The 26872-nt window shown below is 38.9% G+C and overlaps 1 pseudogene; it reads left to right on the top strand.

Annotated features, from left to right (window-relative positions):
* The first annotated feature begins 431 nt into the window (after positions 1–431).
* Positions 432–21974, top strand: LOC125487472 (annotated as a pseudogene).
* Positions 21975–26872: the final 4898 nt, after the last annotated feature.

Raw genomic sequence — 26872 nt, 5'->3', positions numbered from 1 at the left:
CTCTGCTTTTAATCGTCATTCAAACTATTTCATTTTCATTTCCCCTTTTTTTTTCTTACTGGGCTATGTTGTTTTATTTTTCTTTTTTCTTTCTTTTTCCCCATGCCGTTGCCTCTAATTGAAACTGCTTCATTTGCAATTTAATTTTAGCTATTTTCAGTTAATCTGACTGAATTCCTAACATTGTAAGTGCTAAGCTATTGCAACAATTATCTCCCTTTTCCTAATAGACACAGACAACATCAACATCAGCTTACTTTTCAATTCCGAAGGTTTTGCTTGGCTCTCGTTCTGTAAACTAACCAAAGTGACTTCTTCCACCTCCAGTAAACACTGAGCAACTGAAAGAGCCTACATTAAACAAAACACGCACTGGTTAAACGAAGCAAATGCAACACAGGGAAGAAAATATCCAACCATCTACACTCGCTATGTGTGAGTCCAAGGATCCTCAACCCAACGTGGAATTGGAGATTTTGATTCCGTCAAGAGCCCACGGTTTGTTATAGACCAGGACAAACCCCTATCATGTGGATCAAGGAGATAGCCTTGGCATTAACGTTTATATTATTTAAAGACAATTGTAAGATGTTGTGTTCCAGTTGCAATTTGATTCGTTACACTACTTGCCCTTACTCAGAACACTTTGCTCTTATCCTCAAGGTAAAATGCAAACAGAAATAACGAAGAATTCGTGTAACTGTAATTCTATTGGAAAACTTAAAATGTTAATAGATTATTTAACAGGTAAACGGCAACTTCCATTATAGTATCAGCGCACAAACCAGACCTTAGCAAAGGGAAATTCAGTGAAGTAAACTGGTCTCACTTGCGATTCTGGCAGTAGGGAGAGAAAAAAACAAATGGTAGAGAGAAAATTGCTATAATATGTACTAACGTTTCAAGCCAACTTCAACACTCAAAAACTCCTCAACGCAAAACTAACACTCTGGTTCTGTGGTATCCTGACCCCACCAGTTCACGCTGCTACTGATGTTGCAACTGTTAAACGAAAACGTATCCAATGTTGTTCAAAATAGGGCAGCACGATGGCTTATAGTGCCAGGAATCCGGTTTCGAGTGCACCCTCGGGCAACTGTCTGTGTGGCGTTTGCATATTTTCTCCGTCTCTGCATGGGTTTCTGCTGGGTGCTCAGGTTTCCTCCCACAGTCCAAACATGTGTAGGTTAGGTAGACTGGTCATAATAAATTGCCTGTAGTGTCCAAGGATGTATAGATTAGTTGGATTAGACATTGGAATTGCAGGATTAGAGGGAAAGGGTGGGCGAATGTGTCCAGGTAGGATGTTTTTCAGAGCGGTGGCATGGATTTGTTAGGCCGAATCGCCTGTTTCCAAAGGGATTCTATGATAACCCGGGACCTCAAAAGTCGTTTACTCTGTTTGTTTGAACTAGACAGCTCTGAAACTCTGTCTCAAAATCACCTCTTCAAAAATAAAGGACAGATTATGCCTCTTAAAGTCACGGTACCTTCACGCCTTCCTGCAATTGTATTGAGCCATGGTGAAGCCATATGTAGATCATCATGCCTCATGTCAAAACCTTTACATAATGGAGAATATAGTACCACTAAGGGACTACAACAAAGTTTGTCAGACAAATTTCTTGAAGGCAGGATTTTCAAACAGGAATAGATTATGAGATCAGAGAGTCATAGAAATGTGCATCATGGAATAAAACCCTTCGCTCCACGTCTTCCATTGCGCCAGATATCCTAAACTAATGTAGTTCCATTTGCCAGCATTTTGGCCATATCCCGTTAAGCCATTACAATTCAAATACCGATCCAAATGCCTTTTCAATGTTGTAATAATTCCAGCTTGCACCATCTCCTCTTGCAGCTCATTCCATACAAGCAACACCCACTTCATGAAAAGTTTGTTCTCAGGTCCCTTTTAAATCTGTCCATTCTCACCATAAACCTATGCCCTCTAGTTTTTGATTCCCTACCATGCGAGGAGAAAGAAAAATTTGGTTATTCAATCTATCTATGCACCTCATGCTTCTATAAAACTCTATAAGTTGACCTCCTTCCGACTCTCCACAGGAAATAACCCAAATCTATTCAAACTTTCCTTATAGCTCTCCCTATAGCTCAAACTCTCAAAACCCAGCAACATCCTCGTAAATCTTTTCTGAACCCTTTCAAGTTTCACAAGATATTTCCCACAGCAGGGAGTCCAGAAATGAAAGCAGTATTCCAAAAGCGGCTTAACCAATGTTCTCTACGGCTGCAGCATGATCTCCCAACTCCTTTGTTCAATGCACTGATGCATAAAGACAGGCGTACCAAACACCTCCCTCACTATTCTGTCTACCTGCAGATTGTCTGGATAGTAGACTATTGTTAGTGAACTTTAATGAGCCAGACAAAATGCTTACAGAGCTCTTCAAGATAGATGCAGAAAGATTATCGTGCTAGCTGGAAATGCCCAAAGACAGACACGGTGTCAGTATAACAGTGAGAACGATGTTGTGTTCAAATTTGGGTAATATCCCTCACTCAAACGGTCGGAAGTCTTTGGAATTCTTTGCCATAGATGGCTGGGTAGGCTCAGTCATGAAGTATGTTGATGATAGAAATCGACAGGTAAAACAGAAAAGCTCACCAGATCTGGCAGCATTTGAGAAGAAAGTGACAGAGCCAACGTTTCGTTTATGATTTGGCTGCTGAATCGTTATATCCAATACGAAATGCTAACCTATTTTTCCATGAACGGGTATGTCAGACATCCTGAGTTTCTTCAGAATTTCTGCCTTTCGTTTCAAACTTCTAGCATCCACAATAATTTGCTTCTATCTGAGAAATCGATAGATGCAGATTTTTTCAGTTGATTTCGAGATATTGTGATAGCACCGGAGAATAGAGTTGCAATATTCGAGGAGACATGATGTAATTGAATCGAAAAACAATTTTAATTGGTCGAGTCGCCTACTTATGTTATTATATCCAGCTTTGCTCTATTACTAGCTCTGACTGCTGACCACGTCTGATACCATCTTGCACGGAATATTTCCTTAAATATCGGACCCGTATTTATATTCGTCTTAAATTAAAACGATATGGCATTATATCCCTTCCCAACTTCATCTTTTAAAGAAGAAAAATTGAACATGTAATGATTTAACTAATCTTTGGCAGCAACAGAAATTATGTCAGTCAACAGCTTCGACAGAATAAATTGTCGAAAATCAACCATCTAACACAGTAAGCCAAATTAAGTTCATATTGGATGGTTGCGCAGACAAGGGCAGAAATCATGGTGATGTATTGTCCCTTGATACCTGTCCAGCATTACTTATGGCGCTCAGAGAAATGCTGTTCTGGAGAAAAGGGAACAACAATACAAAATACGAATGTCTAATTTAGCACAGGCAAGGGCAAATTCTAGCTCAGTGGTCTGGAAATAGAGCGGACGCACTGAGTGCGTTTTACCCCCATCCATTGTTTTCAGGGGTGGAGCTAGTTTCAAATGTGAACTGCAACATCAAGACATAGGGAAAAGATAAGCACCGATGTGGACAATGAAAAATGGAATATTCTGTAAACCAACTAGCCCCTGCTTTACCCAGGTACAATCCTAACCAAAAGTAAGTCATATAGCGACCTGTGCTTTTAATGTCTAGATCACAACTTCAAATTGTTTGGACTGTATTTCTTTAATTTAAAATTTGATATGAAATTTCTAAGGTAATTCGGGCTCTGTTCATGACAAAAGTTGATGAAGCTGTAGACTGAATCTACAGCACTTGGATCATTTTTGATATATCTTACGCTCAAATACTTCCAATTGTATGATGTAAAGTGCTTGGGACTGCTATACTCGTGAAGCAATTTGGGGTTTGACAGAAGACATATCTGTGCTGTTAATTGCACGAACCAACAACCTCCTAGAATTGGATAGCAATTTGTTGACTGGACGTGCGCAGCTAATTTGGATATTGATGCCAAATTTCAAACACCCTTAGATAAAGCAGCTACCATAGTTTGAGTGCCAAAACGCTTATGTAAATCAGGAAGCTTAATATTATGATCAAAATTCTGATTTATGAGGTCTCTATTGTTAGCATTTATTTATACAGTTGCATAGGCTGGATTACAGTAAACTATCAATAGATGAGATCAAAGATGTTTTCATTTATGTTGTTTACAATTTATCCTACGCACCTCATACGAAGGGAAAATCACGAGTGAAGCAATAGCCTCAAAGACAAAGTATAAGATGATAAGTTCGCATGAAGGCAGGACAGAAGTAGACAATTTAAACAATCGAGACTACTTCTCCATTCAACGGAATCATGATTGTTTTAAAAACACAATTCCATTTTCCTGCCTTTTCCCCATAAGCCATGATCCCTTAACTGATTGAAAACCTGTCTATCACAGGCTTAAATACACTTAATCATCCAGCCTCGACAGCGTCTGTTGTAAAGAACTTCGCAGGCTTACAATGTTCCAAAGGACGAAAGCCCCCCTCATCTCTGTCTTAAACGTGCGACCCCTGACTCTAAGAATATGCCCTCTGATCCTTGGCTGTCCCACAAGGAGAAACAATTATTTGTGTTGGGTCGAATATTTCTGGAGTGGAAGGCAGGAAGTTAGAATTTGGCGATTGTAAAATGATCGGGAGGAAATCAGTGATTGGCCCCTTGAAAACATGATGATCATTTCTATTCATCGAGATTAAAAACAAAAATTGTCCGTGGCCAGCAGCTTTTTATATGTTTAGAAATTCAAAAATAATGTCTGTGGGGACCATCTTGTGGGCTGCAAGTGCAGAGAGAGCACTCGAATTGAACTTTTATATCAAAAGTCTGTGCAGTTATTACACCAAGCAGCAGTTTTGTTCTGTTATCCAGACTAGTTGTGAATTAAGTCAACCAATTTGAAACATGCATTTAGATGCCTTGAAACAATTAACGTTAATCATGATTGCCTTGACAATTTAGGAACAATCCTAGTGTAAGAAATTGATATGTAATCACGGGTGTAAAAGAAGGGGTAGTTGGGCAAAGACAGGAGAACAAACTGCCATCTGCCAGAGTTAATAGCTTTTAGCTGTCAAGAGAGAATTGTTGACTGTCAGAGTGCTCTCCAAGTTTTAGAGAAAGTGCCATCTGATACAAAGATACTTATGGCACAACTAGTTAATAGTCCTGACAGAAGGATCGACAGAGAAGGTGTTCGTGACAGAACATTCGACGGAGAAAGCACAGGCCGTCCCAGAAGACAAGCAACCTGGGTTGTAATTTCGAGAGACCAAATTATATATTTTTATGCAGTGGGACTTCTATTTATTGGAACAGCATACAATTAGAATCTTGTTTTATTCGGGAAAATTAGCAATAAGAAGAGATTTATTTGGTTTGTTAAAAGTTAAGTTAATTTGTTGATTGTTAGATTTAGATAAATACATTGTTACAAATTGATTGTAAAGGGACTGTCAGGGATTTGTTTTATTTAACCACTAGAAGGTGTTGAAGGGCAGATTACACCACTTTTCACGCTCTTTTCACAGGTAATAAGGTGCGGTGCTCCTCTTTGGGTATTTTGGTTTACTTCTCAGAGGGGGTCTGACTCCACTTTATGACACAGCGTTTCCACATCTACAATCTCTAGTTTCCTAAGAATATTATATGTTTCAATACAGTCACCTTTCACTCTTCTAAAAACCAAAGATTAAATGTCCTAAAGTACTCAACTGCTCCACAGAAGAAAATATCTCCTTTCCCTGTACCAGCCTTTCCTAAACTGCCACCAGTAAATTTCCTTAAAAAGGGGGTATAAAGCTGTTCCTGTATTTCCACTGTGGTCTGAATAGAGGTTTGTATAGTTTCAGCAAAACCTTTCCACTTTTATACTCTATTCCATTTGAAATAAAGGGAAATATTCAGTTAGCTTCTGTATTACACGCTGAAATTGGATACCAGTTTATTTTGTGATGTGTAATCCCCAACATTTTGTTTTTTTTTTTCAATTTAGATGAGAGTTAGACAATCAAGATTGGATAGTTAATTACATTCATACGTAGATGGATAGGTTTATAAGCATTATAAGGATGAAGGGCTGTGATGATGAGCAACAAAGTGGAATTCAAGATTATGATATCAGCCATCATCTCATTGAAATTCCGACTAAATTCTATGGGTGGAATTGCCTACTTTTGCCCCAACGTAATATGATCTTACTGCCTTATTATAATTTATTATCTATGAGTGCAATCGTGTGCGTGTGTTTTAACTTTCAATTTGTGCATAGCTGTGCGTGTTTCTTGTGTTTATTTCTTTAGCTGTGTTTGTATGTAGATGTACAATTGATTGTGTGTCCGCTTTATTTAAATGTATGTCTCTCTGCATTTAGCTGTCGACACTTGCAAATGTGAATTTATGGTTATTCTAAATTCCAATGTTTTTGTCAATCTCTGGCTATGTATGTTCGAAAGGGTGTGTATTTTAAAGCTGAAACAGAAGATAACACATCACAACAATGACTGAGAAATAACATAAGCCCCCACACAAATATTTTGACATATAAACACATACACCCTCATTCACATAAAGTCAGAGGCATACGCATTGCTACATATTAAAACAATAATAAAAATAAATCACTAATAATTACATCACAATTTTTTCACAGAAAGGGAGACAGGCATAACATTACCGACAAAAACAGAAAGAAGCGTTTTCTGAAGAAGACACATTTTACACACACAAGTATATACACACACCTTAGGAAACCGCTTATTTATTGGAAAAAAAAAGAGGTCGGAGTGGCAAGTGCGTGAGATTGACACTCCTTGGAAAATCTGACTCATTATGCCGTGACAGTTTATTTCATATGATGGTACATGGAGGATAAAGACTTTTATATAAATTGTAGCAGCTATTACAATATTGACTTGGTGTGCTCAGTGGATCATTGCTCTTCGTGATACAAGACAGTGCCAAATATGAAGAAGAATATGAATAAGGTTTGCAGTGAAATTGCGTCGTCAGCATGCCAGGACAAGATGATGAGATATATGGAACATTTTAGGACTGAATGTCGTTTTAATTATTGGCCCCAAATTAAAATCATCTCGAAATCATTTGGATTCTTATAATTTTTAGTGTTTTTTTTTGTCAGCTTGACTAAACAGTATTATCAATGCTTTTACTAATCTTCACTCATTTGGTATTGGGCAAGACCTTGTTTTTGCTCTATTCATGCGTGATACAGTTTCAGTCCCTTGCTATAGTTTAGTGCGTCTCTTTTCAAGTCCTGTGAGTCTCTAACTCGGTTTTGAATGAAGTAGTACATTTCCACTTTGCATATTAGATCGTGTCTCTGAAATTGATCTAACAGATGTTACCTGTATTTCGGTACATCACATCGCTTTGGTAAAATTAGTGCATTTTTATTACTTAATTTGTGTTTGTCTTTGCTCATATGATAGAGTATGTAATTGTTTTTTTAACGAAACTAGGTAATTCTGTATCTTTATCTATGTTACACAAAAGGATGTTTTGTGTTTCAAAAGCAGGACACATGTATACTCTCTGTTACCAAACGATGAACAGCTGGATGACTTGAACGAGAATGAACAAGATTAGATAATGTTAATTCCAAAGGAATTACAATCCCAGTTTCTCAGAAAAAAAAAGATAATTTCCTGATTGAAGAGCAAGTGCTGCACGGTTGGAAACAGGAATGGAAGCAGAACAGTTTGAGGATGTTTTACTAGTATTTTACTGTGAGTATGGCGAAAGAACACATTAGAACCTTCTTGAGCTTCTCCCAGAACCTGTTCTGTGTTACTGCATAGATGAATGCGTTATTGCAGTAACTGAGTAGCTGGAATATTTTGGTCTACTCTTGCAGGATGTAGTGTACATTTTGGAAATCCAGGCTGTTGAAGTCTGTGTCACCTTTAATCCCTACGTAGAAGAAATGTCCACTTCGGTCACCCACAGCAGCAGGAAGTTGACTGAAATAGGAAAGAGCAGGATGGTAGATATCTTGTGATTTTTCCATCTCTGGATCTCTACCACACTAAGGAGTTTTAATTTTCTTGCGGGATCTTCTGGTTTCTAATAAATGTCTTACAGCCAGGACATTCAGAAAACACCGAGGAGAAGTAGGAGAATGTGGGTTAATATATGTTCCATCCAATCATCGGCCTGACAGGAGAATAAAGTGGAAATGATAGATTTGTTTTTTTTTTAAAAAAATCATTAATGGGATAAGGGGATCACTGGATAGGCAGCATTTATTACCGATCCATAATTGCCCAGACGATAGTTCATAATCAAACACATTGCAGTGGTTCTGGAGTCACATTTAGGTCAGACTGGGTGAGGATGACAGTTTCCTTCCCTGAAGCAAATTAGTGAACCAGATACGTTTTTCCTAAAAAGAGAGAAATGGTCCGTATTAGATTCTTAATTGCAGATTTTTAATTGGATTCAAATTTCACCATCTGTGGTGACAGGATTTGAATCAGGCTCCTCAGAACACATGAGGCTCTATAAATTAACGTCCAATGATAACACCACTAAGCCATCGCCTTGCCGAGGCGTCATTTGATGACACACAAACAGGGAACAGCGTTCAGAACATAAATTGGTTTCTCGCTGTGGTAGAAAGGGAAGCTTCTGACACAACTCAGGAGGCAGTTCATTCTAAGACCAGCGACGCATTTTTTCTTGGTGCAGGATCAGATCTTCAGGCTTTGGTATCAAATGGACACAAAACGGTCGACGGTGAATGCTGCCGTCAGCCAGACTGAGCTCTCCCGCCTGCAACCGACCAGGATTGTGCTCAGCCTGCATACGAAGGTGGTTGATGATACACAGTTAAAAAAAAAAAGTAGATGCGGCTGATCCGGTTGAAGATGCAACCAATGATGGTGGAAAAAAAAAATCGGACACAGCTATTGCCAATAGGTAGTTGGTTACAAACCTAGAGAGTCTACACTGTCCTTAGGATTGCATTATAATTTCCAACAATTTGGCTGTAAGAAACAGGAAGTTTAATGGTAAATCATAAATTGTAACATTTATATTTTACATGACACGAAATTTTATCCGGTGAATGTTACCAAATTGAATTCTCACATCAACATCTGCCTCAGCCAATCTGAAACGTAAACCTTCCTGATCCCATCCTGTGCAATGTCATTGTATAAATTCATTGGTCATTGTTCATCACTTAATGCTGGATTAAAGATTTGCTAATACCAAGTACATTTCAGTCAGCGTCAGGCTCTACAAACTCTGCTTTCCAGTCACTGGCTCAATTCCAGTGGCTAGCTATCCAAAGTAAAAGATACATAAACCATTTGAAACATCACGCTATCACACCAAGGTCAATTCTTCTTGGAAGCCTACGCTTGCTGTCCTATATCAGTGCAGGGTTGGTAATTTCGCATCATTAATAACCTTATTGTTTAATTTGCTAAAGATCACATAGATCAACAACCCACATCCTGTTTCATCAAAAATCAAAGTAACTGCAATCCTGCTGTCTTGTTTCTGACTGATATTAATCACTCTGACTATGATAGGTATGCCTTTAGCTGTCATTGCCTCACTCAATTGCTCAGTCTCAAGTCTTTCTTCAGGGCATTATTTATCTCCAAGCAGTTTTGATTGTGACCTTCCCTGTTTGCTCCTACATCTCTTTGTGAATTTTTGCATCAATTCCCTTTGTAAAGTCTCTTGTGAATTACCGTGTCAAAGCTGTTTGCAAAATCTCCTGTGAAGTGCCCACATCATTCATATTGCAGAGCCTAAAGAAATAAGACCAATTCCTCCTTTTCAGGTACACACTAGAAATGAAAAGGAAACGTTGATCTTGACAGTAACTACCATATCCTTGACGATGAATGGATAATACAATTATTCAAAATAAATGCCAAATGCACAAAAGATAACATCATGGGACAATTTACTAACAAATCTAAATCTAATCATTCACCTTTGTCAAATGTATAAATAATTAATTTTTAAAACCATTGGCAACTCAAGACACTATAACTGCGAAGTCGCATTACAAATTTCTACAATTACTGCACATAAATGTGTATGATATGGCATCCAACACGATTATTGTGTTGCAGCCGTTCATAAGAACTGTAGTAGTGCAATTGGCCGTTTTATCTTGCTTCCTTTGTTTGTGGATGATCCTCTCAGTCCATGTTAACACAGATAAATCAGTGTAGGAAAGTATACTTTAATACATTGCTACAGCATGTTTCGATGTTCCCATTTTAGAAAAAATATCTAATAATAAACAATATAAAATATGACAGCTCAGGCATTGTCATATGTTTACAATTCATATTGTCATAATCTCGTAAATTGTTGTTATAGAAATAAGCAACAGAGTGCATTGAATATAATCTTGCATTCCTCATTGATGTAAGTGCAAGAAATACACTATGATTCGCCTAATGCTGTATAACAGCATAGAATAAGATATAGAAAGTTTATAATAGTGCCAACTATATATCCAGTCTCTATCGATTCCCAATTAGAAAGGGTTGAATTGAAAAAAAAACACATCCCGTTTTGCAGAGGGGATGGGTAAGATTTGTGGAGATTTGCAAATAAATACAAACTACAAATGTAACATATTTCTTACGTGGGCCACCAGGCAGCGATAATGGGGTAGCTAAAGGCATCAAAGCGTACTGTCACTGGCCCGTGCATGGTCCCTTAGACACGAATTAAATTATTGAAGCTGCGCTGTTAAGTGAGACAACGCATTCAAAGTGCCCCTCATTCATTCTAAATAAGAATCTCTAGACGAGAAGCGAAATTGCATCATGCAGCTCAGTTGCAGTTCAATGAACAGATTAATACACAATTTTGTACCTTGCATTTGCAACATTGACAAATGAGTAATCCCATTATCTTTATGAATGGACTTCTGGCAGCGATTTTTCAGGTTTTTCTTCCAAATTTATTCATTATGTAATCTATCAATTGGAGCAGCTGATAGCAAATCCTGACTGGAGGTCTAATTACTAATCTAATATTGTCTCTTCTCATCATTTCAATCAGGCTCTGAATTATTCTATACACCAAGGAATCAGTTTAGTTCATTTATCTCATTATTGGTACGTTACCCGATAAGTGATATTTCCCGTTACATAACTGTGTATCAGAGTATGTAAACGTGGTCGGTGGAATACAATAGGTCCAATGCAGCCACTCCCGCAATAAGAGAAAACTGTTGAACACTTTGTCTATCCGAACAAAACACATGCACAGAAAGTGCATTGGAACGTTTGGAGAATGAAACCAGAGTTTCTAGTGTGGGTACAATGGAGAAATGTCCTTCTGTAGCATAAAGAGGAACACAACTCAATCAGTTCTCCACATGGGAGCACCTACTGAATAATATCATCAAGTGCAGGGAGAAGAATCACAACCACTGTAAAAGTAAAACATAGTTATATTGGGCGATAATATCTGGGAGAGAGGCTTGTTCCACTGGACATTCATGTCGCTGTCTAAACCAACATTTATTGTCCATCATCAATTTGTCAGTGAGAAGGTGATGATGAAACATAGCAATATATTTCAGTTGGTGCTCTGCCAATGCTCTTACGGAGAGAGTTTCAGGAATTCCACTCAGCAACAATGCAGGAATGTCGAAATACTTCGGGTTCAGGATGGCAAGTGGCTTGGAGGAGTACTGACAGTTCGTGGTGTTCCCATGTAACTACTGCCCTTGTGGATGGAAATGATATTTGGTTTGGAATGTGGTATTGGAAGAGACCTGTTGAACTTCTGAAATGCACTTTGTAGACTGGTAGACATCTGAAAGGAAACAAGCAGCGCTGGAGAAACTCAGCAGGTCTTGCAGGATCTGTAGAGAGGAAACGTTTTAACATTTCGAGTCCACCGCGTCTATTCTTCAGATACTAATACTGCTGTGAATCATGGAAAGACGTCGGGAGTGATTCTGAATGTGACGTCAATTTTACGGTACGCTTTGTTCTCGATGATGTCTAAATTTGATGTGTGCTCTGTGAGCTTTCTACCAAAGTGAAGAATACTCATACATTTATGACTTGGAGACAGCTCTTCGTGTTTGGGGAGTCACGAAATAAGGTACTCCCTGCAGGGTTTGTAGTTTCTGACCTGCTCTTGAGATCTCAGTATTTCCATGGTGAATTCATTTCAGTTTCTGGTCAATGGTAGCACTCAGGCTGTTGATCATGGGGGATTCAGCTAAGTAATGTAATTTCATGTCCAAGGGCCCATCATTAGATTTGACGTAAAATTATTTCTCTTCTGCCATGAGTAAAAGAGTTTATTACATCAATGTAAAAAAAAAACACATTAATCCTTCACTTCCACGCAAGTCATCAAACATTTACTTTTTCTAATCCCATTTGCACCATGTTGGCCGAAAACCTTGTACACTATGGTATTTCAATATTAATCTAAGCACGTCTTAAATTGAAAAAAAAAACATAACAATGCATTATTCCAGGAAAACAGGCAAGAATAAGATAAATTTGAATAAAGTTGATAGCTTTTTTGAAGAGTCCGTGCCTATGCTGTGGATATTCTGATGTCCAACGTGCTGCCACCTGCCATGATTTTTCATTAAATATCTGCATCTATATTTATGGTGAAATGCACATCCGGATAAATATTTGAATTACTCGTTCTGCTACGTATAAGGCAACTTCAGAGGCTTGGTGGTTCAGTGGGTAACATTGCTGCTTCAGACTGCCAGAGACCTGGGTTTGATTCCAGCCTCAGGTGACTGTCTGTTTGGAGTTTACACATTCTTTTGATGCTGCGAGAACTTCCTCTCACAGTTCAGAGATGTGCAATTGGGTGGACTGGCCATGATAAATTGCCCATGGTGTCCCAGGATGTCCAAGTTAAGTAGATTGCATATCGACAATGGGGGTTTGCATGGACAGGATAGGAATGGGATACTCTTTGGATGGTTGGTGTAGAATCGATGCGCTGAATGGCATGCTGCCACAGTAGCGATTATATGATCACGTTCCAGAATTGTGTGGCCGAGTAAAGCCCACATTGTGTTGCATCACTGCCTAGGGTAAGATTCAACACAATGTCATAAAATTCATCAGCATCGACCATCCAGTCTTACCGCAAGTATCTGCCTGTATAATTCTAAGAGAATAAAATCACTGAACATTTAAAGCGCAGAGGGAAGCCATTCGGCCTGACGTGTGTATGCTGCCCCTCCAAAGAAGGAATTCAACGACTGTTATTCTGCACATTGTCCCCGCAATCCTGCATATTCTTCATTCTCGTATAATAACCCAATTCCCTCTTGAATGTTTCAATGTAAGCCGCCTCAACTGCAATCTCAGGAAGAACATTCCAGATCAGACCCACTCGTTGTCAAGATTCATCTCTCCAAATAGCCTTCAATTCATTTCTCCACTCCTCTGAATCCGTTTATTTCAGTTGACTACTTTTTTTTTACGAATGGAAAGAAGTATTCTCTGCCTTTTCCTTCCACAATCCTCATTATTTTGAATATCTCTATTCGGTCTTTCTGAACGTTCTCTTCTGCGAGTAAAATAGTCCAATTCTCATCAACCCGACTCCATCATTGAACTCCTTGTTCTCTGCAATCATTCTTATAGATCTTTCTGCATCCTCTGTCGTGCCTTCACATGCATCCAAAGGTACAGTGTCCAGAACTTCATGCAAATTTCAGTTGTTTAGAAACTCGCTATTCTGCATATTTGGCATAACTTATTTGCTTTCGTACTCCTTGCCCCTTTTTAGTGAAACCCAGGACGCTTTATGCTTTATTTTGCAGGCTCTCCTTCCACTCACATTATTTTACGCACTGATGTCAACATGGTGCTACATTTCAAAAACACGCTGTAAATTCAGAGATTATTTCCACATATTTGTGCATTTCTTTCAACGGAGCAACTTTCGTTTTATAGGACTTACTCTAAATTATTTCATTTTAACAAGAAAATCTCTCATGTGATTCTGACATTTACACTTTATGTAAACTGGACCCAAAGTTGCTCCGTTGGCGAATGAGAACTGTCACATTGATTTTACTGTCGCTGGAATCTAGATTTTCAGTACGTCTGAAAATTTCAATCCTTCACCACATGGATTGACTGTTCCTCGTATTTTCTGACAAAGAGTTCTCTGAAGTTTGCATCCTACACAATCTGCAGATCAGAAACAGAACATTTGGCCCCACTGCTTGTGTCCGTTCTTGCAATTTGCATATCCTCCTCCCTCGTGAATACTAACGAGAACGTTAATACCTTGAGATCTGAATCGTTTTATGCCTCTCTCTCCTTTACATTTTGAAACTATCTCATCATCATTGAAACATTTTTTCCAACCACTCCACCTGGCAGCAAACTTCACATTTTGGTGTATTTCTTTGTAAATTTATCTCTTCAACTACTTCCATCTGTTTTCTTGCGCTGCATATTTTTTATTGGGTTTTGTTCCAGAGACACACATAGAACAACATGCATCCCACTGAGATTTTAACGTGATGTGGAATATTTCGATGAAACATCTTCCTACTGCTCGAATTTTGAGAGAAAATAGGCCCAGGCTGTTCAAATATTCCAACTGATGTCCTATCTTCCTAATCAATTCAATCAGCATTGTAAATATTTCTAATCTCGTGATGCAGATTCGTGTGAAATCAGAACACAAGAGGTCATCATTTCGATACCTTTGCACAATTCACGACTATCAGAGTTTAACATTTACTTTCACATTTTGTTCAAACTCCAAATCCATTGAATCTCTTTTACATGTTCTAAGCTGTCAATAACATAGTTCTCAAACATCAAAATTCACCATTGTTGAATATCTACAGTTTTACATCTCGGTCTAAGAATGGAAAAGAAGGAAAATTGTTAATTTCATTAAGACAACTGGAAGAAATACCATAAACAATAAAGGTAAATTCAGTGACTGAAGCAAACTCCACGAGGACTTAACCAGGATCTCTCGTCCACGAAGCCCGCTCTGTCATTCCACTGGATTTCTGCTGCTACAGGTCTCATACCAATCACTGCAGGTTCACTCTCTGGTGTCTCATTCACATTTCAGAATCAGAAACCTTTTATTTCAAATGACAACTTCTTCAATCCACTCCTGTGTTCACAGCAATGCCTCAGTTAACACTCAAGTGGGATTTAAAATTTCGGTAGTCTGAGTTTAATTAAAATAATTCAGATTGAACAACAACGAGAAAGTCTAATGCCAATTGTATTTGCATTTCAGTCTTTTAATCAATGGCCGTCCAGATGGGATCAACCGAATCTACCTTCTAGGGTTTTCACTTCTCTTCTATCAGATTTCATGCAGACCGAAATCCAGTTTCATATTCTGCTCTCAAATCGAAAATTGTACTTAACATCGTCTTTAGAAAACATTTTAGATTAGATTAAATGGAGCCGAAGAGGTACAGATTATAATTAAAAAAAAAAAAAAACACGGTCAACAGTTGCCTGGTCAGTTGTTGGTGGGATTTGGAGTTACTTACCAATTGTGATTATCACCACCGTCCTGCATCCATCTACAGTATCATACCTCCAACACAATTACACAGTTCACAGTCGCCCTAATATAAGAACTACTGTCTTTCAATCTGTTGGGCAAACGCCATCAGATCGTCGGTCCTGCCTCGCTATTCAGGACGTTTAGACCAATAATTCCGATTTCAAGATTCACAGACCACACCAACTGAAACTTCTGTTCATTACGTTCTGAAATGTGAGACAGGTGTCGCAACAACATGTGCTGAAGTTAGCCTATTTGAAGAAATTGAAACAAATCATAATATAAACATAACAGATATCAGGAAATACAACTAAATTAATTTGGAGCCCAGACATCACTGAAGACATTCGAGGATATGGGCCTGCAGAATATATATTTTCAATTCACAAGGTAAATATTTCGTTCTAATTCACTAATTTCCCATTGTCTTTTAACTTTAATCAGCTTTACAATAGTAGGTGGCAGTATCTTCAACTTTAACGTCCTGAATTTCCAATGAAAATATATTTTATGCTTCATTTGTCCTCAGAACAATTCTCCGTCCTGCGGAGATTCGCTCCCATTCCCTTCCAGACGGGTTTGTCTGAAGAAAATCTCCCTCTCGAGGGTGAGCGAAGAAGCTACCCTGGAAAACGCAGCTTATGGGGAGAAACTGACACTCTTCCCTGTTCTCTGCTGCCGGGGTCTGTACGATTAACTGATAGAAAGATTCTGGAAGTCAAGCAGGAAGACATGAATGGTCTGTAAATACTAACCACCTGGGAAAGCTAAACCAGAAGCAGAGCCTGCTATTTCATGGACTCGGGGAGCATTATAATAAATGAACACAATATTAGGTTACTTGATGGGTAATCACGAGGTAAACAGACACACAGAGTGAGGCGAAAAAGGATTCCCATTGTGTTGCTACCTGATGCGGCAGATGTTTATATGGACCAGGAGTTGGAAGCTGGTCCGACAGATGAAATCTCAGAGATGTGTTGAAATGTTGCAGAAGTTCCAAGCTGATTTGTGGAAGGCAGTGTCCTTGAGCCGAATGTGAAATCTCTGCCCACATTAGTCTGGGGCTGAAGCCTATTCTGTCAGTACAGGCCACTTCCTCACAGGCCTCCAACAGGATAAATTCTGTTTTCGTTCATGTGGTTTTATTGATGATATTCTTTGAGGATGAAATGCTGCTCCAGATCAGTGGGAAGATTCCACATCTCATAAACACCCGTCCACTCCATTACTGCAAGGGAGTCATTAACGTTTCCTGATCTATTAATATGATTTCAGTTCAAACACTAATTGGGCGAAGGGCGCATCAGAATCAGTCCAAACTTTGATATTCATATTCGAGTTTGAGATACTCCAGGCGTACTGTCAGTAACCTGGAACATAGTTTATGCATACATTCTCAAAGTTAATTAATATCCCGCAAACATATGTGCGAGGAGATGGAGCTAGCACCTCAAGCCTGCTCCACCATTTAAAAAGATTAAGACCAACATGAATCCTCCACGCAGTTAGGTCACTGTCAAATGGAATAAGTCACTAATACCTCCTGCCTCGCATCGCTTCCTGAAAAGTGAGTGTACCACACAGGCACTCCTACATCTCAGCGGTGGAGGGCTGAAACTTCGAAAGCTGCCATAGTGCAGGAAGAATTCATAGATTGAGAGCAGTTGAATTGAAATGACATGATTCTGTTCTAAGAGGGGTGTTCAGAGTCATAGGATTTGATGATGTCTTTCTATCTCATCCTTAGGCCTCACTGCGCAGATTTCTGAAACCTATTGCAGCATAGTGGTTTATAACCAAAGAATGGTCTACTGAATCATTTACAAAGATTATCCTGACGTGATGTACGGATATGCAGGCTATAGCATATATTGTGTAGATGCACAATCCCTACCTTTCTCATGGAGGGCAGTGAGTCTTTCGAAATCTTTTCCTCGCCAGAGGCTGAGGTGCCCCCCCCCCCCCCCCCCCAAATTAAACCGCTGCAAGCCATTGCAGTAATGATTACGAGGATGTTACCTTTTGTGAAGTGAATATTTTGCATTCAGGTCATGCAAAGGAATAATGCATCATCTGAGTTCCCATATTCAGTCATATATGGGTGTACTAGTGCATGAATTACTGGAGTTCACAGCAAATGTACAGGCAGTAATTAATAAACCCAGCCGGAATAAAAAAGAAACTGAAAAATACTTTAAGATATGATAAAATTGTCAGCCGAACTTGTACTTGCTCGAGGTGACAGACATGCCCTATTCAGGGATCTGTTATCTGCAAAAAGAGAAAACATATTAAAAATGCACGCCATGTTTGCATTAGATTTTAGGTGACAGGTGTAATCATTTACAATTTATGCAATAGGTTTAGCATGTGGACGTTTTAATGACGACATAATATCAGTTAAAACACAACGTTAACAAGGAAACTTGGGGAAGCTGCAAAATGATTATCAATAGGTTCACTGAATGGGAAAAAAAAATCTGGGAAATAATGTATAATGTGGGAAAATGTGACATTTTCCATTTTTACAAACAACACAAAGAAGAAGTATATTTCATGAATGGTGAGAAATTCTGGGGTTTTCAACTTCAGTCATATCTGGATACCCTAGTGCATGAATTACAAGGGTTCACAGAAAAAGTACAGCCAGAAATTAGTAAAGCTGTCAGAATTCTGTCATTTATTGTAGGTGAAGATGAATGTGAATGCAGGGAGTTAATTCTTCAGTTTTTCAAAGGACTGCAGTGTCGAGTACTGTGCAGAGTCGTAGTCTACTATTTATAGGAAATATGTAGGTGTGTTAGAAACAGTTCAGCGAAGGTTTACCAGACTGTAGTGAAATCGGAAGTTTGTCTTTTTCGGAAAGATTGTACATGTTGTAATGTATTTATCGGAAACAATAAGAGTGAGAAGTAAATTCATTAAAACATATGAGATCCTACGACACCCGTCAGATGAGTTGTGAGAAATCCGATTTCCCATACGTGAAGATGAACCTCAGGAAGGGTCACCAGACCCGAAACGTTAACTGTGTTTTCTTTCTTCACAGATGCTGCCAGACATGCTGAGCTTTTCCAGCAACTTCCGTTTTTGTTTCTGGTAATAATTCACCAGGCATGATGTGTCAGCTAAGTCTTCTCTGGCACTTTGTTGGAATCCTATCCCAGTAATTATAGTACTTTAACCCCTCAATCTCTATTTTTTTTTGTATAATTGGCCTCTCTCAATTCATACTGCACTGTGTGTTATCTATTTATAGGAAACTGAACTTATTCGCAATTGTCACTACTTAAGCCCACGTGTTTCTTTTTCCAAAACACCAGACTCTCAGCCAGTGAACATTTCACTTTACCATGTCACTGTTTACACAACAGTTGTCTCTGGCACTTTATGTGTTGGACTAGAGAGAGAGAAAAAAAAAACTCTAAGTTCCGCTCAGTGATTTTTTTTTTTACACAAGACATTTTCTGTCTTTGCACAATGTTACAGCATTTTTCATTGGACAGTAATTCCATTTTCCATTGTTGTTTTTGTGGAACTTGACAACATATTGCAAAACCATTCCTCAACAATTACTTTGCTTGATCATTTCTCTATTTCTGTCGCATCAGACGCGGATCCACTAAATTATACAACAATGACTGAACTTGGTTATGTGTGGGGTTATGCTTCAGTAGGATCTACCTCAATAGTTACTGCACGTTTCCATCAATTTACACGACTAATTATCATAGTTTGCATCGTTCTCGGCTGTCTCGGACATCATTGCATTATAGCCTGTAAATTTCACAATTACCCTGACCAAGCCACCATTACTAATGTTTAGACCTAAGTTTTCTAAACCATGGGCCAACAATTACTTCCCCTAGCTGCTTCTCTGATTTATTCTAATAGTATCGGAGGAAATTGTTCCTTCAGAAACAAAAACACTTATCTGGAGGCAGTTACTACATACGTTGTTTCTCAGGATACATTAACTGTCCCGTAGTTCACTAGTGTTGCAGATTTTGCCGACAGTGCATCTAACATCTTGGGTGTCCTCACATGATAATAGACAACTTTAAAAAAAAACAAACGTTGAGTTGCAATCCTGAATAGAAGTTTGAAAATTGAAGCATGACATTTTGCAACATGTCCATTAAAACCAAGCACACAAAGGAACTGAAACTCGAAAGCAGGAAATAAACAGAATCATAACACAGTTTAGAATAGAGTATTTTAGGAGATTGATACAACGCGAACTCAATCATAATAACAAGGGCCTCTGATTAATCGAAGGACAAATGCATGATTTAAGTGTGTGTTGGTGGGTGGGGTGGGCAGCAGAATTTGCAGTAAGTACCTTCCCTATAAGATAAACAATGATTCACCTTGTTAAAAACAGAAGATATGGGACTGAGATTTAATATGCACCGAGTGAACTAAGATGTACCCAGTCATGCATTTTTTCCTCTGGAGACTCTACAATAGGATAAATGATGAGCGTTTGGAATGTATCACAGACATAAGTTGTGCAGCTTGGAGAATTGGCCCAATTTCAGAAAGACGATGCATGGGCCAGCAAATGGCCCCTTCTACGCCATCTACTATCCTGTCCTCGCTGCTGTTGGTGTCCCAGATAACTAATTTATCCAAATTGATTCCTATACTTTAGCTTGGAGTGATCATACTCGAAGCGTTGAAACACAGAACATACTCAGTACTTTCATGAATCTGCAGTTGCTTTATCTTAAAGCAGTTTAATAGTTAATTTAAAGCCAGCTACCAATGGTATGGCTTTAATAAAGTGTTTGCAGGATTCATTTATATAAACTTTTGCGTTGTGCTGTTATGCATTTCATTTCCATTTTGTGCAATTCTCTCTATGAATTAATGTTCGGATGTGGCTGTGTCTGAAAAGCTCAGCGTTGATTGCACATCTCACGTTGTGACTCTGCGAGTTGTAGCTGGGCGTGGTAATGCTCTAATCCAACTTCAACACAAAAACCAAACCATTGTTTCTTTTATTCAATCATTGGATGAACTCAACACTGGCTGGTCCAGCATTTATTGACCATACCTAGTTGCCGTTGAAAAGATGGTGGTGAGCTGCCTTCTTGAACGACAGAAGTCCATGTGCTGTGTGTCGATCCACATTGCGATTAGGAAGGGAATTCAGGGCTTTGAATCAGTGACATTGAAATAAACAGAAATATATTTTCACGTCTGGAGGGTAAGTGGCGTTGAGGGGAAATTGAAAATGGCGTTGTTTCCACATATCAGCCCCTCTTGTCTTTCTCAATAGTGGATGTCCTGGATTTGGAACATGGTGCCTATGAAGCCTTAGCGAATTTCCCTTTTTCATTTTGTACATGATGGCAAGAATTGAAATGCTTTTAGTGCAGCACAGGTGGATTGTGGTGTGATCCCTTTCTTTTAAAATTTTATCAATGTGCCTTCATATAGAAACAAAGCTGGTATTTACGGACAATTTTTCCCTTGTTGTCTCTCTTACAGCCAATTCGGTGGCAATTGTAATCCTATCAAGAGGCCGGTGTGGTCTTTTTCTTTGCATCAACTACTATCTCTTGGCAGTAGCAGTGACCGATTTCCTTGTCATCATCACCGCTGTCATCTTCAACCGGATAGGTAGCATCTACTTCAACTACAGTGTCCTATGTACCACCCTGGTTGCACAGTCAGCAGCGTGCTGGTTTATTCGACTCGGGATGGCTCAGTCTGGCTAACTGTAGCCTTCACTATTGACCGTTTTGTGGCCATTAGCTGCCAGAGACTGAAGACCAGATACTGAACTGAGAAAACAGCTTTGTGGATCATTGTTGTTGTTTGTGCCCTGGGTTTTCTCAAGAACGTGCCGTTCTTCTTCACTTATCAGCCTTTGTATATTATTGAAAAGGTGCCCTGGTTCTGCGACATCATAGCCTCCTTCTATATCTCTCCCTTCTGGCAGACCTATCTATGGCTGGACCGCATCTTAACACCTTTTCTCCCATTTTTCTTCATTATGTTGCTAAATGCCTTGACAGTAAGGCATATTTTAGTGGCCAGTAGAGCCCGTAAGAGGCTGCGGGGTGACCAGAAACGTGGAGATTCCGAGATGGCTAACAGTAAGAAGTCTATTGTTTTGCTGTTTGCCGTCTCATTCAGCTTCCTCCTTCTGTGGGTCACTTACGTTGGGCATTTCTTCTACGTGCAGATTATGAGTGAGGCCTACTTTACTGGCCTGGATTTCAATGACCCACAGTACATCTTTCAAGAGACAACCAACATGCTCCAGCTGCTCAGCTCCTGCACTAATATTTTTATCAAGGCAGTGACTCAGACCAAGTTCCAAGAGGAATTAAAATATCTGGTGATGTATCGCTTTATCACCATCATCAGCTGCTTTCACCGGTGAAGGAACAATAAACCATATGCATCTTTCCTTCTAAAATATGTTTTCCACTCCCTTATCCATTGTTTCTCTTCTGTCCAGCTAGTCAGTGCATGGTATTTTAATTCTTTCAGTCGAGTCATGAAGCCTTGGATTCGAGTCACTGTCCAAAGATGAAATACATCTGATTCCGGGTGAATAGGCCCCGGTTCCTCGTATGGGGAAAAAAAAATGTTGCACTCTCGGAGATCCCACCTTTCTGGATGAGATGCTGATCTGAGGTGAGTGCATGTGAAATCTGTAATGAAACGGAAATCACCTTGTGATTTTATTTGTCAAGCAGCAAAACAGGAATTATTGCCAGTCCCCGAGTCAACAGTCATCTCAGGGTGACGTCGTTAAAGCCAATCCTTACTTCTCTGATCAGAATGTTTTGTCTGGGCACCTCGTTCGTGAAAACTGTCCTCCATGCATTGCAAGAGTCACAACAATTGAGAAGCATTTAATTGGATATGATGTCCGAAAGGTTTAAAATATACCAAATAAACGTGTACAAATAAAATATTTCGTAAACCATGGATCTGAAAATTTAACTGTCTCTTTGTTCTGATGCAGCCTGACTGGCTGAATACTTTTCTGCATGATTTCTTTTCTGTTCAAGATTATTGTGCTTTCTCCTCAAGTTTACATATGTGACCATATTTGCATATGTATGCAGTATAACATATTATATATGCCGAATATATAGATTTGGGAGCATTCAACGCAAAGGAAAATTGAAAATTCAACATAACATTACGAAGTAATTCAAAATCACGTGGCTCATAATTTCCTATTAGTTCTGTGTTTAAGTTTCAGTACTTCTTTGAGAGATTGACGGAATGTTCATATCATGTGGTTAACACTAATTTGAAAAACATAACAGCACATCAAATAGAGATTGCCTCCATCCAGCGTTGTCTTTTGGAAACATAAGTACTTCAAAATAAAAAAAAAACTCTCACACTTTATACATCTGTAGTAATGCCTCTCCGTCGGAATATTTGTCTATTTGACCTATTCTCTCCCCGCCGAAGCCATTCGAAATCTTAGTTTCTGCAACATACTCCAATCTCATTTTTGATCGTCAGCTTCTGCGGTATTTCACTTTTCTTATTGCTCATGCATGTGTGAAGAAGTCTTGAAATATATAAACTGAGGTATGGTCCAATCGATAAATGCAGGAGACAGTTCCTCATATAACACAAATTTAAGCAGGATAAGGTGTTGGATTAACAGAGGCAATGCCTACTTCTGCCAAAAATGACATGGTCCGATTCAGTAATACATAGAATAAAGTAATGAAATCAGATACAACAGAATATGAATGCAAATTGCTGTGAAGTAAATAGGAGTTTCTTCAGAGCAGCGATCAAATATTGATATGGTCCAAGTCAGTAATAAGTATATCTATGTATTCAATCAGTGAGGTGGGTCGTGGGGTATAGGTGGGCGTAATGCGGGAACAGAATCATGGATTTCAATTATTTTATACTCCACCTCGTCAGTCTGTTAGCAGGCGTATTTTTTGAAAAAATACTTGCCATTTCTTTCCACTTTGCTGGTGGTGTGATGCTTCAAATGTTCTGGTTGTAAATGTCAATTTAAAAGAGACCCACTTCAAATTTTTTCGAGTAAAAGCATTCCAGAGTTCATCAATGTGCTCAAACACGGAAGAAAGTTCTCACAATCCACTCACAGAGACACGGAATCTGGTGGCGCCAATTTAAAATTTGAGTCACGTGATTTTCTAGCTCGTCATTTGGCAAAAAGTTGATATCCTTCACTTCACGAAAGAAGGGGGTGAATTTATCCATAGCTCATTTCACTGTCGAGTCCTATCCGAACTTTGTAGTTCGCTAGAGACTAGTTTTGCCCTCTCTTACTTGCCCAGGAAAGTTTTAGGAACCACATTTTGATTAATTCTCAAAATGGTCCAAGCTGACACTAACAGTGAGAGACGAAACAAATATGGAGGAAAAGTGGGGAAGTATAGCGAAGGTGGGAGGGAGAGAATTAGCGAAATGACTGAGATGTTGGCAGAGAAACAGACATATGAACGGTGATAGCGAAACTAATCCAGCAACGAGGCGACAAAAATCTTTCAGAAACAGAGAAGTGCATTCAATTAATCCTCTAGCAACTAAAACAAATATTGGAGATTACTTGGGATTTCGGAAATGATTTTAATGAATAAATAAAGAAATGGTCAAATATCCATCTAAAAGTTCCCCAGTGCCAAACCTAATTCCTTCAAACCTAATTCGGTTCTGTGTCTATCTGTTCCGCAGTTCTGCAAATTGTTTTCTTGATCTCTCCTGTAAAGAGTCGGCCGGCAGTTTCATCCGAAGTTCACTTAGATGCACAATGATGTCGAATTCAGCGCCTGCACACTGTTGCTGCATCAGCCCATGATTCTCGATCGAACCCCAAAGAGACAGAAACTCCCAACTACAATTCAAATGCCGTTTTTGGACAATGTTCAGACGGATTTTCGTCTCTTTGAGTTTGAGATACACAGAGAATCGACTTTGTTTCTTGCAAAATATGTTTTATTTTCAGAATCCCAGCAACTCCGCAATACAATAAACACGTGGTGTACATTCAAATGAAGTCTGTACCAGTGTAATACTTAGCTCCTGAATGGAGTTTCATGTGCACAGGTAAATGTCATGGCTTCATCTCCTCTTCCACCATCTGAGGACAGTGGCTAGATGACAGAATTTCTATAACTGGATTCTGTTAAAAAAAAAGAAGTAGAATAAAACAAGAGCTGATTGAGCAACGGATTTTGAGCATAAAACCATGATTTAGAAATGAGGGGAAAACGTGAGGAGTTTGATCTCCAATTATCCGTCATAAGTGACACTCACACAACACAGATGCCGAACAAGTTGCATTGTTTCTGCGGCTTTCCAGCAGCACAGTCAGATATTTCAGGAGATCTGTTTAATGCAATAACCTCACTTCCTTGCATCGGCTTGCTGTGCCGTGAGACTGACAGCTGTTGATCGCACTTCTGGTAAACTGAAGAATGTTGAGCATGTAACAACCAGTATTCTATCTTGTGTTTTGTTGGAGTTTCGATTAATTACCTCAAATAATTGTTTCCTTTGTGTTTACTATGACATGGATCAATGGAAAGTTTACCCCATGATTCGCATTGACTTCAATTTTGCACGATATCTTTGATGACCATCGATAGTGGCTTGATGTCAAACGGAGATACTCTCGATTCTGGAGTCTGGTCATCCTCTTTATAGGGAGGAGATGACCTCGTAGTAATGTTCTGGGGTCCGGGTTCGAACCATGTCACGGCAGATGGTGGAATTTAGATGCACTTAAAATAAAAAAAAAGAAGTAAAACCAACTGACGTCATTGTCAACTGTTGGAAAAATCCATCTGGCTCACTAATGTCATTCAGGAAATGAAATCGTACCTGATTTGGACGACGTGTGACTCCAGACCCACAGCAATATCGTTGATTTTCAACTACGCTCTGAAGTTGCCCAGCAAGCCATTCCGTTCTCTCACTTGCTACCAAGTCTGAAGGAAGTCATGAAACCATTCAGACTATCCAGATTTCACTGATCGTTTGAAACATTCAATGTCGATGGAGTGTGCTGGGTTATTCTTTTCGAATGGTCCTGTGTTGCGAGTGGTAACCAAATCAACTAATTCGGTTCCTTTCAAAACAATTCACAAACAGGTGCACACTTATCTCCAAGATCAAATATTAATTATCTAACTCTAACTGCACTTTGATTTCATTGCAACTATTCCATTTAACTGCACTGAAGGGGTGTTATACGGATTTCCATTTGAGTCTGTGTCACTCTTCCTTCGTTGTTATTCTTTTATACGCCCCAATAATTTCCATTTTAGCCTATTCAAGAACTCTGGAGAAACCTTAATTTCCAGAGTAAACAAGAAGAAGAAGAAGAGTGTCTTCGCAATAGCTGTCAAAGAACAAACAAATATTATGACTGAATGGTTTCAATCATTACCAACCTTGCCTGTTTGGTCTTTCTTACAAAAATTACATACACTTTTATCATGCTTTACTCAGTAGATTTTTGATGGATAGAGCCACGTTTCTTCTGTGTACAGCTGTAGCACTATTGTTGGGCTGACAGGTTACATTCGTGGCCAATTAATTTATTGTCAAACAAATTATCCCATTTTTCCTTATTTAAATCAAAACCACGTTGCCTGCTGTATTGGGTCTTCTTTCAAATTAAACGTTTTAAATTTATTTTCTCATCAACATTCAATTTAATTTTCCACTGCATACTTAAACTAGCAATGTGTATTACGTAATTTTAGCAGATGCAATTTCAGGAACAATGACAGCAAGACTTGCTGATTTTATATAGTGCTCTAATATTGCGGGTTCCAGTGATTATCATCAATTCTGGAGTTCTTCTGGTTTCAAAGTGTGCCTCCACAAGACTTCCATCTTCCTTGCTGTGTTCTTGAAATCTGCTCACTAACGAAAAAAAAACTGCTTTGGCATTGGAAAATGTACAGTACTTTAACTATATCCATTATCGCAAATCTCATCACGTAGGTGGTGTGAGAAGATTTAAAACTGCCAGGAGGAAAAGTTAAGTCTAATGTTCTCAGAAGGAGCAGAGTCCAAGTCACCCGGCAAACTCGTATCATATTTTATGTACTCAATTAAAAAAAAAGTCGGAACATCAATTAATAATCTCAGTATGGCATCTTAAACTGATATGTCTTAAAGAAAACATTTGTCACATGTGTATTTGAAGATCCCCTTCAAAAACATTCCCAGTCGGGGAAGCTCACCAGAGTTGTAAGGAAGGGTAAACAGACAGAAATGTTAACTCTGATTTTTCTTCACAGATGATGCCAGACCTGCTGAACTTT

Source organism: Rhincodon typus, chromosome 42 (genome assembly GCF_021869965.1).
Source record: "Rhincodon typus isolate 14 chromosome 42, sRhiTyp1.1, whole genome shotgun sequence".
NCBI classification, from domain to species: domain Eukaryota; kingdom Metazoa; phylum Chordata; class Chondrichthyes; order Orectolobiformes; family Rhincodontidae; genus Rhincodon; species Rhincodon typus.
This window is presented reverse-complemented; position numbering and strand designations above follow the sequence as displayed.